This window comes from Capricornis sumatraensis, chromosome X (assembly GCF_032405125.1).
Source record: "Capricornis sumatraensis isolate serow.1 chromosome X, serow.2, whole genome shotgun sequence".
NCBI classification, from domain to species: domain Eukaryota; kingdom Metazoa; phylum Chordata; class Mammalia; order Artiodactyla; family Bovidae; genus Capricornis; species Capricornis sumatraensis.
In genome coordinates this window covers 148,653,140-148,665,695 of record NC_091092.1, presented here as the reverse complement: position 1 = coordinate 148,665,695, position 12,556 = coordinate 148,653,140, and positions in this window count along the sequence as shown.

Below are 12,556 nucleotides of genomic sequence, written 5' to 3'. Positions count from 1 at the left end.
GGCATCACCGACTCGACGCGCATGAGTTTTTGCAAGCTCCGGGAAATGGTGATGGACACAGAAGGCCTGGCGTGCTGTGGTCCATGGAGTTGCAAAGAGTCGTATATGACTGAGAAACTGAACAACAATAAGTGACCCCACGTGTACCAAGTGCAGCAACACCAGTATCTGATCCATCTCACTGCCCTGTGTGTGAGAAGTCTCGCCTGTGACCCCTGGCTCGAGGTCTACGAAGGTCAAAGTGGAGCCGTCTACCCACTGGGCTCCCCTGGCAGTGACGTGGAAGAGCCTGTTTCTGAGCTTGTTCGGATTGGTGGATGGCTGGACCCACTTCCTTGTGGCTGTAAGGCTGAATTCCCTGCTTCTGAACTGGTGGTCAGCGGTGGGGAGGGAAGGGGGCCCTATCTCTGGTCCGACCATACCACCCTCAGCATCTCCAGCTTCCCTCCTGCCTTCCCTTCTCTCCCGCTCCAGCCCAACAACATTCTCTGCTTTTGAAGGCTCTTGGGATTAAAGTGAACCCATCAGGCTAATCCAGGATCATCTCCCTATTTTAAGCTCCATAACCTGGAGAAGGGAAAGGCTACCCACTCCAGTATTCTTGGGCTTCCCCAGCGCCTCCGTGGGTAAAGAATCCGCCTGCAATGCGGGAGACCTGTGTTCGACCCCTGGGTTGGGAAGATTCCCCCCAGAGAAAAGGTAAAGGCTACCCACTCCAGTATTCTGGCCTGGAGAATTAATTCCATGGATTGAAGTCAAATGGCCCTTAGAAAGCATCACTACAAACAAAGCTAGTGTAGGTGATGGAATTCCAGTTGAGCTGTTTCAAATCCTGAAAGATGATGTTGTGAAAGTGCTGCCCTCAACATGCCAGCAAATTTGGAAAACTCAGCAGGGGCCACAGGACTGGAAAAGGTCAGTGTTCATTCCAATCCCAAAGAAAAGCAATGCCAAAGAATGTTCGAACTACCGTACGATTGCACTCATCTCACACGCTAGTAAAGTCATGCTCAAAATTCTTTAAGCCAGACTTCAGCGATATGTGAACCGTGAACTTCCTGATGTTCAAGCTGGTTTTAGAAAAGGCAGAGGAACCAGAGATCAAATTGCCAACATCCGCTGGATCATCGAAAAAGGAAGAGAGTTCCCGAAAAACATCTATTTCTGCTTTATTGACAATGCCAAAGCCTTTGACTGTGTGGATCACAAGAAACTGTGGAAAATTCTGAAAGAGATGGGAATACCAGACCACCTGACCTGCCTCTTGAGAAACCTATATGCAGGTCAGGAAGCAACAGTTAGAACTGGATATGGAACAACAGACTGGTTCCAAATAGGAAAAGGACTACATCAAGGCTGTATATTGTCACCCTGCTTATTTAACTTCCATGCAGAGTACATCATGAGAAACACTGGGCTGGAAGAAGCTGGAATCAAGATTGCCAGGAGAAATATCAATAACCTCAGATATGCAGATGACACCACCCTTATGGCAGAAAGTGAAGAGGAGCTAAAAAGCCTCTTGATGAAAGTGAAAGTGGAGAGTGAAAAAGTTGGCTTAAAGCTCAACATTCAGAAAACAAAGATCATGGCATCTGGTCCCATCACTTCATGGCAAATAGATGGGGAAACAGTGAAAACAGTGTCAGGCTTTATTTTGAGGGGCTCCAAAATAGCTGCAGATGGTGACTGCAGCCATGAAATTAAAAGACACTTAATCCTTGGAAGGAGGGTTATGACCAACCTAGACAGCATATTTAAAAGCAGAGACATTGCCAACAAAGGTCCATCTAGTCAAGGCTATGGTTTTTCCAGTAGTCATGTATGGATTGTGAGAGCTGGACTATAAAGAAAGCTGAGCACCAAGGAATTGATGCTTTGGAACTATGGTGTTGGAGAAGACTCTTGAGAGTCCCTTGGACTGCAAGGAGATCCAACCAGTCCATTCTGAAGGAGATCAGTCTTGGGTGTTCTTTGGAAGGAATGATGCTAAAGCCAGTCCTTTGGCCACCTCATGCAAAGAGCTGACTCATTGGAAAAGACTCTGATGCTGGGAGGGATTGTGGGCAGGAGGAGAAGGGGACGACCGAGGATGAGATGGCTGGATGGCATCACTGACTCGATGGGTGTGAGTCTGAGTGAACTCCGGGAGTTGGTGATGGACAGGGAGGCCTGGCGTGCTGCGATTCATGGGGTCGCAAAGAGTCGGACACGACTGAGCGACTGAACTGAACTGAACTGTATAATCCCTGGGCGGGTGGGGGGGTGGGGGCGGGTTGCAGAGAGTCGGCCACGACTGAGCGACCTTCACTTTCACTTTTCAACCTTAATTATATCTGCAAGGTCCCTTGGGCTTCCCTGGTGGCTCAGTGGTAAAAAAAAAAAAAAAAAAAATCGCTGGCCCGTGCAGGAGACACAGGTTCTATCCCTGGGTCAGGAAGATCCCCTGGAGAAGGGAATGGCAACCCACTTCAGTCTTCTTGCCTGGAGAATCCCACGGACAGAGGAGCCTAGCGGGCTGCAGTCCATGGGGCTGCAGAGACTCGGACACGACTGAGCAGCTAAACGGCAACAGGATAATCAGTAACCCAGGACAAAGAAAGTCACACCTGGTTGTCTTTCTTGGGACCTGCTACCTTCAAAGGTGAGAGGGTCCCAGGGAAACAGTCTTTTCCTAGTGAAAGCGTTAGCTGTCATTTTTGGGGTCTCCAAAGAGCTCTGGGACCACAGTCCTTAAGGTCACCACAGAGAAGAATTCAGGGAGAGCAAGGTGATGGATACAAACTGATTTATTAGAATAGGACGCTGTGAGTCTAACAGGCAGGTGGGTATTGCAGGGGGCCCGACCCTGAGAACTTACTGAGCTGTATACTTGGTCGCTCAGTTGTTTCCAACTCTACAACCCCGTGGACCTTAGCCCAGCAGGCTCCTCTGTCCATGGGATGCTCCAGGCAAGAATACTGGAGTGGGTTGCCATGCCCTTCTCCAATTGTCTCACATATTTTTCCTACTTAACAATACCCTCGTGGGATTAACTCTTAAATCACCTACTATGTCCCTTTTTCATTGCTGTTCGGCCGCTCAGCCATGGACTGCAGCCCGCCAGGCCTCCCTGCCCATCACCAACTCCCGGAGCTTGCTCAAACTCATGTCCATCGAGTCACTGATGCCACGCAACCATCTCATCCTCTGTCGCCCCCTTCTCCTCCCGCCTTCAATCTTTCCCAGCGTCAAGGTCTTTTCCAATGAGCTGGCTCTTTGCCACCAGGAGGAGACTGTCAGTGGTCCGGAGGAGCATCAAGGTTCTCTTCCCAGCACAGAGAGGATCCTGGTGTTTCCCATCAGGACGCTGTGTCGATGGCGTTCCCCAGGAATTCCTTAGAAAACCACTTAGGACCCTTCAGACTAAGGCATCATCAAGCTGTTTGGTGGGGGGTTTTTAATGGCATTTTCAGGTACCTCTTTCTAGAAGCAGCTGTGAGGCTTGTCGGTGCCCTTTGTGGGCAAGCACCGCAGTATTGTGTGTCTCTGGGGGGAAGGCGCGAGAGAGGGCGTCTTTAAAATCTGCTTCTAAATTCGCCACCCTGGTTTATCTCCCGCTATTGTGTCCCGCAGGACAAAGAAGGCAGGTGCAGCTAGCTGGCCGGGCTCCTTCGCCAGAGTGGGCTGGTCCCCGAGTTTCCTTGTCTGGGTAGCCTCGGATGCCCCCAGACACCACGTCCGGGGTCTCTGCCATGTGTTCAAGCACGCGATGGTTTCACGGGTCAGTTTTATCCAAAGTTCCAGTATCTGGCTTCTCTCTCTCTCTCTTTTTTTTTTAATGGAAGGCGTATGGCTCCTAACAAGCCCCTTTCGACTGCACCTGGCTTAATGGCAATAGACTGAGTTTTTTTTGTTCTTCTGTCTGCACTTAAAGGCTCGTCAGTTCCCCGGACAGAGACTGAATCAGCTCTGCCACACAGACAGGGCAGACTCCTAACCAGCGAACAGCGAGGGAAGACCCCAAAGTTGAGGATTCTTATTGTAATCCTGCTGTCCCTTTAAAAGCCAAAAAAAAGAAAGACAAAAGTTCAGGAAAAATCCTGAAAGAAAAAATCTTAAAATCCAGGGAAAATACTCCTTTACATACTTAGATGTTCAGTGTACAGACTGTGTGTTTTAGTCGCTCAGGCGTGTCTGACTCTCTGCGACCCCGTGGACGGCAGCCCGCCAGGCTCCTCTGTCCGTGGGGTTCTCCAGGCAAGGATGCTGGAGTGGGTTCCCACGCCTTCCTCCAGGGTGTCTTCCCCACCGCAGGGACTGAGCCCTTATCTCCTACATCTCGTGCATTGCAGGCAGACCCTTTACCCCTGAGTCACCAGGGAAGCCCACACTCGTGCAGGAAGGCTTAAGAAATCTCCTCCTTAGTGGACACTGTTCTTTTTCTAAAAAAAAAATGATAATAGTCTAAGCCGTGTTCTTTGCTAAAAAAAAAAAAAATGTAAGGGTGGTTATGCCGTTGAGAAAACATGTGGGCAGCCAACAGAGCTTTATGCTGAGATGCACAGGAGAGGACGGGGTAAGCAAACCATTTCTGAGTAACGTTGGAGGTCCCTGGGGAGCATTACTGGCCCCATCCTTTGTCTGTGTGTCCCAGGACACACGGGGGTCTCGGCTATTTAAAGGCAGTAATAAAATGCATCGTGCGGATTCTTGAACGCATTTTTGAGGAATCTGATGGTTCAAATCTCAGGAGCCGTGATCTTGATCGTTACTGAACTTTTACATGGTCCTTCCTTCCTTCATCAAAGATGAATTAGTGCCAAATGGACCCAGAGTTTCCGCTGGACCCCAGAACAATTATGAGCAGAACAAAGCTCACTTCAGTTCAGTTCAGGCGCTCAGTCGTGTCCCACTGTGTGCGACCCCGTGGACCGCAGCACTCCAGGCTTCCCTGCTCTGCACCATCTCCCGGAGTTTACTCAAACCCATGTCCGTCGCGTCGGTGATGCCATCCAACCATCTCAGCCCCTGTCGTCCCCTTCTCCTCCTGCTCTCAATGTTCCCAGCGTCAGAGTCTTTTCCAGTGAGTCAGCTCTTCGCATCAGGTGGCCAAAGGATCGGGGCTTCAGCTTCAGCATCTAAGCTCATTTGTTCCCAAACGCCACAGACTCCAGTGGACTCCGACGATTTCATCATTTTTCGAAAGATGCGCTGGCATCTGTCCCCAAGGCCTTTGTCCAAACGCATTTTTAGAAAGCGAGCATTTTCCCTCTTTGGATTCCTACACTGAAAAAAAAAAAAAACTTGGAAACAGATAGCAAGGGTGGTTTGTACAATAGGGTAAGAGTCCTTCCTGCCACTGAATGTTGCACTTAAAAACGGTTAAAATAGGGACGTCCCTGGTGGTCTGGTGGTTGAGACTTCAACCTCCAGTACAGGGGGTGGCAGGTTCGATCTATGGTCGGGCAGCAAAGATCCCACACACCTCATGGCCAAAACAGCAAAACATTGAACAGGAGCAATATTGTAACAAGTTCAATAAAGACTTTAAAAATGGTGCACATAAACAAATTTTTTTAAGTGGTTAAAATCACAAAATTATTTTTCTTGATTGTATATATAATTAAAAATTATTGTGATAATATGCATACTGTTGTAAGTATATTGCTATAAATACATAATTTATAATATAAATATAACATAAATATATTTATAATATACATATATAATAAATATAATGTAAATATATAATATACATATATACTATACATTTATAATATAATAAATTTATAATATAATAATATAATGTAGGTATATTTATAATCTATATAATGTGTATATTTATAACATGTAGATTATCGCAATAAAAACTTTTTGGCTATTGTTTCTCAACAGGTGATGTTATACTTTTTACAAAGGTTGTTTTTATTCAGGTATGGGTGATTTACAATATTGCAATGTTATTTAATAAAACGTAATCTACAATATTATATCGGTTTCAGGTGTACCCAGAGTAAAATTTTAAAATATATATATTGTGGTTTAGTTCATAAGTTCTGTCTGACTCTTTGGAACCCCATGGACTGCGGCCCGCCAGGCTCCTCTGTCCATGGGACTATCTGGGCAAGAATACTGAAGTGGGTTGCCATTTCATTTTCTAGGGGATTTTCCTGACCCAGGGGTTGAAACTGTGTCTTCTGCACTGACAGGTGGATTCTTAACCACCGTGCTGACTGGGAATCCCCACCGTATTTCTTTTACAGATGTTGTTTTTATCGAAGTATGGGTAATTTAAAATAGTACATTAGTTTCAGATACATGCACAGGAAAACTTTTAAAACTAAGGGCTTCCCTGGTAGCTCACATGGTAAAAAAAAAAAATCTGTCTGCAATGCAGGAGATGTGGGTTCAACCCCTGGGTCAGGAAGATCCCCTGGAGAAAGGAAATGGCAACCCCCTCCAGGATTCTTGCCTGGAGAATCCCATGGACAGAGGAGCCTGGAGGGCTACAGTCCCCGGGGTCGCAGAGAGTCGGACACGACTGAGCGACTTCACTTTAAAAATATATATATATTGCATTTTAGCATTTCCTAGCTCACCTCCAAAGGGCAACACAACAGAGTGAGCAAGCACACACACTCGCACATACACACAGTCACACACACTCACACATACACACACTCACACACACACAGTCACACACACACTCACACAGTCACACACACACACACTCAAGGATCCAGTGATTCTGTATATCTGTTTTGGCTCTGAGTTTGCTATTGCTCAGAGCAGGGTCTTCATCTTCACGGAAATTAAACATCCTCTCACCTTTCCCGGAAGCTTCACACCGTCAATGAGCTTGTGTTCTCAACGTGAGCATGAAAAGCAAATTCCGCCCCACCGTCTCTAACCTGATGCCAGATATCCAGCTAGAAGCTGGAGGTGTTTTTTCCAAGGCAGTTAAAGTCACAAAAGGATTTTCATTTGTTGACGTGTTTATATATAGCTCATGTCCTACTTTTGACTGAGGCGGCCAAGGCGTTGATAGCTGAAAATAACATCTGGCCTTTTTTTTGTTGTTTTTAATGTCCTTTCCGAGTAGCCTCTGTAGCCTGAGGGTCTGAAGGCTCTGTGGACAGGCTTGGTGTAGGTTAATCTTCTGTCTCAACTCACACCCACGTCTGGTCCACTTTGCAGGGGTTTCTTTTCAAGAGAGTGGTGGCATTTTTCAGATTTTCTTCTACAAGGCACTATTTGCCGTAGTCAGGATACGGAAGCAACCTAAGTGTCCACGGACAGAGAGATGAGTAAAGAAGCGGTAATAGATACACGAGAATATTACTCGGCCGTGAGAAACGATGAAATGACATCATTTGGAGCAACGTGGATGCCCAGGTGACCCCAGCGGTAAATACCCTCCCTGCCGATGTCTTGGAGACAGAAGAGACGCGGGTTTGATCCCTGGGTTGGAAAGATCCCCTGGAGAAGGGAATGGCTCCCCACTCCAGTATTCTGATCTGGAGAATGCCGTGGGCTGTATCATCCATGGGATCACAAAGAGTTGGACACAGCTGGTCAACTTTCACTTTATGTATAAAATGGATAACCAACCAGGACCTACTGTACCGCACAGGGAGCTATATTCAATACCTTGTAATAACCTAGAAAAGCGTGTGTGTGTGTGTGTGTGTGTGTGTGTAACTGAGTCGCCTGTTAAAAACTAGTGAATACGCCAAAAGAGAAGCAGGCTCACAGATACAGAGAAGAAACTGGTGGTGAGCAGTGGGGGGGCGGACGGTGGGAGAGGCAAGATAGGGGTGGGGTTATTAAGAGAAACAAGCTATTATGCATAAAACAAAATCAAAAATCACAAGGATACATTATCCAGCCAAGGCAACTGTATCACAACTTTGTAATAACTGCAAACCTTTAAACACTGGAGCAAAAAAAAAAAATAGTGAATAAGAAATTTAAAAAGGAAAAATAATATTTCCTAGAAACAGCACCAACAAGAAAAGAAAAAAGAAAAACATGTACACACCGTCTTCTGAAAGGAAATTTTCCTGTTAAGATGGGGGCCCTTATTAAGATGGGCCATGTATTCATCTCAAGATATAAGTGAGGGAGCTCAGAGATCTGGCAGGCTGGGTTCCAGACCACTGCAATAAAGTGGAACCTCTAAAGAAAGAGAGCTACACAAAATCTTTGGTTTTGGTGCGTATAAAAGTCACGTTCGAGGGAGCTCCAACCCGGGGCTCCGCGACTGCCTGGCTGAGTGGGATGGGGTGGGAGGTGGAAAGCAGGTTCAAGAGGAAGGGGACGTGTGTCTCCCTGTGGCCGATTCAGGTGCATGAATGGCAGCGAGCAACACAATATTGCAAAGCAATTACCCTCCGATTAAAAATAAATGCATCGTTCTGAATAATTTGAAATTTGCATATTTTGAATAAAGTTAGGTACACGTTGGATTGTAGTGGGTTAAATAGCATTGGGTCTTATCAAAACAATGCACCTACCTTAATTAAAAAAAAATACGTTGTGCCTCAAAAATGCTTATCATTATGCGAGAAGACAGAGTTGCCACAAGGCTGTTGTAAAAAAGCGCAATGTGTGCAAAGCACAATAAAGCAAACTGCGGCAAGCGCTTGCCGTTCCGCGGGTCTGTGAAAGCTTCAGGGGCCTGTGAAAACACTTTCACTTCTCGCGTTTATTTACTTTTAATTTTTAGCCTCGTGGCATGTGGGACCTTATAGTTTGGAGACCGGGGATTGAAATCCCGTTCCATACATTCGTAAGGCAGAGTCTTAACCACTGGACCGCCGGGGAAGCCCTATTTTCATTTATTTTACGATGAAAAGGAAAAGATGTGAGCAGAATGCAGCCTGGATGATATTTGTATTTACGGCGACCCAGTTATAAAACACAATGCTGAATATATTTTGGAGTTTTATTATGATGATTTTTAGATTTTTTATTTTATAGTGGCACATATAGTTGATTAACAAAACTATGTTAGTTTCACATAGACAGCAAAGTATATATGTATCCCTTATATTCTTGCCTGGAAAATCCCATGGATGGAGGAGCCTGGTGGGCTACAGTCCATGGGGCCGCAAAGAGTCGGACACGACTGAGCAACTTCACTTCACTCACTTTATACGTATATATGTATCCATTCTTTTTTGAATTATTTTCCTGGTTAGGTTGTCACATTATATTGAGCAGAGCTCCTTGAACCACTATATATATAGCATATACATGTACTATAAAAATATGTACTATATATACACATACATACATATATATATGTGTGTATTGGAGCAGGCAATGGCACCCCACTCCAGCACTCTTGCCTGGAAAGTGCCATGGACGGAGAAGCCTGGTGGGCTGCAGTCCATGGGGTCGAGAGTCAGACACGACTGAGCAACTTCACGTTCACTTTTCACTCTCATGCATTGGAGAAGGAAATGGCAACCCACTCCAGTGTTCTTGCCTGGAGAATCCCAGGGACGGGGGAGCCTGGTGGGCTGCCGTCTATGAGGTCGCGCAGAGTCGGACACGACTGAAGCGACTCAGCAGCAGCAGCATATATATGTATATATATAGTTGTTTTTTAGCTGCTCAGTCATGTCCGACTCTTTGCGACCCCGTGGACTGCAGCACACCACGCTTCCCTGTCCATCACCAACTCCTGGAGTTTACTCAAACCCATGTCCATTGAGTCGGTGAGGCCATCCAGCCATCTCATCCTCTGTCGTCCCCTTCTCTTCCCGCCTTCAATCTTTCCCAGCATCAGGGTCTTTTCCAGTGAGTCAGCTCTTCGCATCAGGTGGCCAAAGGATTGGAGCTTCAGCTTCAGCATCAGTCCTTCCAGTGAATATTCAGGGCTGATCTCCTTTAGATCCTCTTTCCTGGGGAAAATGCAGAATTTGAAAGCAACGTGCATGGAAATTAAAAATCCAGGAGTCATTGAGAGACGCGGTCCTCATTCAGCCTTGGAGTGTGGACCAATATCACCCTTAAGAACCAGGAAGCTTATTGACCGAGAATCTACAATTCCGTCACTGGAGTCTGTGTGTATGTAAGCCACTCTTTTCTTTTTTTTTCTTCACATGATATCTGACTTTTTATTGCTGTGTTAATTATTTGAGCCTGGTCTCCAGGGCATGTGTGTGAAGGGGCCAATTTTTTAAATTGAACAAATAAATTATTCATCTGAGCCGATTTCCTGTTTTTACGGAGACAGATGAAAGCTGATTTATATAACACATCCCAATGCCAAATTGGTAGTCTTTCCACGTCCCCGGCTCCCGCTGAAAGCTGCAAGTCCAAACTCGATCTTTCGCCCTTGGTTTTGCACATTGAAATCTCCTGTTTTGAAAAGGTATATTTGAAAAAAAAAATTAAAAAGGGTTAGACAACTGCAAATAGACTTCAGTGTAACTGGGTAGCCTCAGTCCTGGCTCACATGCCGTCTCAAATTTCTGAAGCATTTTCAGGCTCTCGAAACGAGAAAGAGACAGAGACGACAAAATCGCGGAACTGTACTAGCCAAGGTGGCAGAACCCCAGCTAAAGATTTTTCAAAAAAGGTTCCCTGCCTCCTAGGAAAGCTACAAAAAATATTTTGACATCCTGAAAGCTGCGCTCGGTTGGTGTAGCTCCTTCTGTGAAAGAAAAGAGAGGGAGGCAAAAAAACAAAAAAAGGCAAGTCTGTCTTGAAAGCCACCCTTGATTTTCGAAACAGAACATCTCCCGGGCCAATTACTCATCTCCCGGCTCTCCCGGGGGAGGATGCTGCTGAGTCATCACGGCAGATCCGTCAGCCTGTTGTGATCCAAGGGCCTTGAGGAAGCCTCACCTTTGCAGGGCGACGTGCTGCGTCCTGGGTGGGCATTTCGGAAAGATGCTTGTAGCGGAATAACCGAAGACTGTGGGCTTGGGTGGGGGGCGGGGGGTCCCCAGGCGAGGACCAAGGGTGCAGAGAGGAGGGCATCGCTCACCCAGCCAAGGATGGATCTATCTTCCGAGGCTGTTGGCACCTCCGCACAAGGGACCAGCACCTCCTGGGTCCCCCGCTCGCTACACAGTGACAGGCATCCAGGTGCAGATGAGGCCATGCTCCCCTCCCAGCTCAGGATGGACAGGAGGGGGTTGAAGAGAAGGACGAAACTCTCCGGCGTCCTGGGCTCTGATGGCTAACGGGGTATCCGGGACCCAGGTCGTCCCACCTCAGGGTCAGCCCCTCTCCCCTGCAGCTGTGCCCCGCCCCTCTGGTCTGGAGGACCCCCAGTGGGAGCCCCCTCCCGTCTGCCCCATGGGCCGAGAGACCCTCCAGGTCCCACCGAGGGGCCGTCTAGCCCACCCTCACCACGATGCTGGGCCTGTGCTGCCCAGCGGGCTGGCTCACCCCTCCGCTCCACTCTGCTGGTTTTCGGGCTTGCCTCTCTTGAGGGGTGTGTCTAGTCCCACATCTATGCCGACATCTGGGCACCCTTGCCTGCGCACCCGCACCCACGCACCCCTGCCTGCGCACCCGCACCCACGCACCCCTGCCTGCGCACCCGCACCCACGCACCCCTGCCTGCGCACCCGCACCTATACCAACTATCATGAGTGAAGCTGAGCATCTTTTCATGTGCCTCTTGGCCAGCTGGGTGTCTTCTTTGGAGAAATGTCTGTTTAGGTCTTCTGCCCATTTTTGTGATTTACAAGAAGCGAGAGATTTTAGATCCTCTGACTTCGATTTTTAGGAAATTAATCAAGTGTGCTTCATTAGAACGAGATACTATTTGAAAAGCTAATTATAACGCATTTTATTTTATTAACTAAATCAGGCCCCTGCAGGTCTACCACCCATCAGTACGTTAATAGTGTATTACCTTTATTAAAAAAAATTTTTTTCCAGCCTATGAAGGTGTAATTTTTAAAATATAAATTAATTTAAAAATAAAGGAACAAGCCCCTGACACACTCCGCCACACAGAAGACGCTGAAAAGCACCAAGTTCAGTGAAAGAAACCAGTCTCCAAAGGTTACACAGCATGGCACCTTTATTTTTTTTTTAACATTTATGTTTCTTTATTTGGCTTCACTAGGTGTTCGTTATAGCACGTAGCACTAGTTTCCCAACCAGGGATCTGACCTGGGACCCCCACACCGGAAGCACAGAGTCTCAGCCACTGGACCACGAGTGAGGCCCCTCGTGTTCCCTTTCGAATGCAACGATAATTCAACTTTTAAAACCTTCGTAATATACAGCTTGGCCTAAAATACAGTGCAATTCAAAAACCATGAAACTCTGCTGCAAGACATCCATGTCTTTCCCTTCAAATAGGAAGAATTTTTGTATGTGACTGTCTTCTCCTCTTTTAAATAAGGTTATAGACAGTGACCCCCGGAGTGGCCGTGCGTGATTTAAGCTTTCTTGACCTCCCCCTGTACTGCCAGCTTCGGCTCCTCAGGCTGTTTTTGCCTTTCGTCTTATCCAGTTTTCTCCTATTTAATTTGCCTCACAGTCTCTGTGTGTGCTCAGTGGCTCAGCGGTGTCCGACTCTTTGAGACTCCTTGGACTG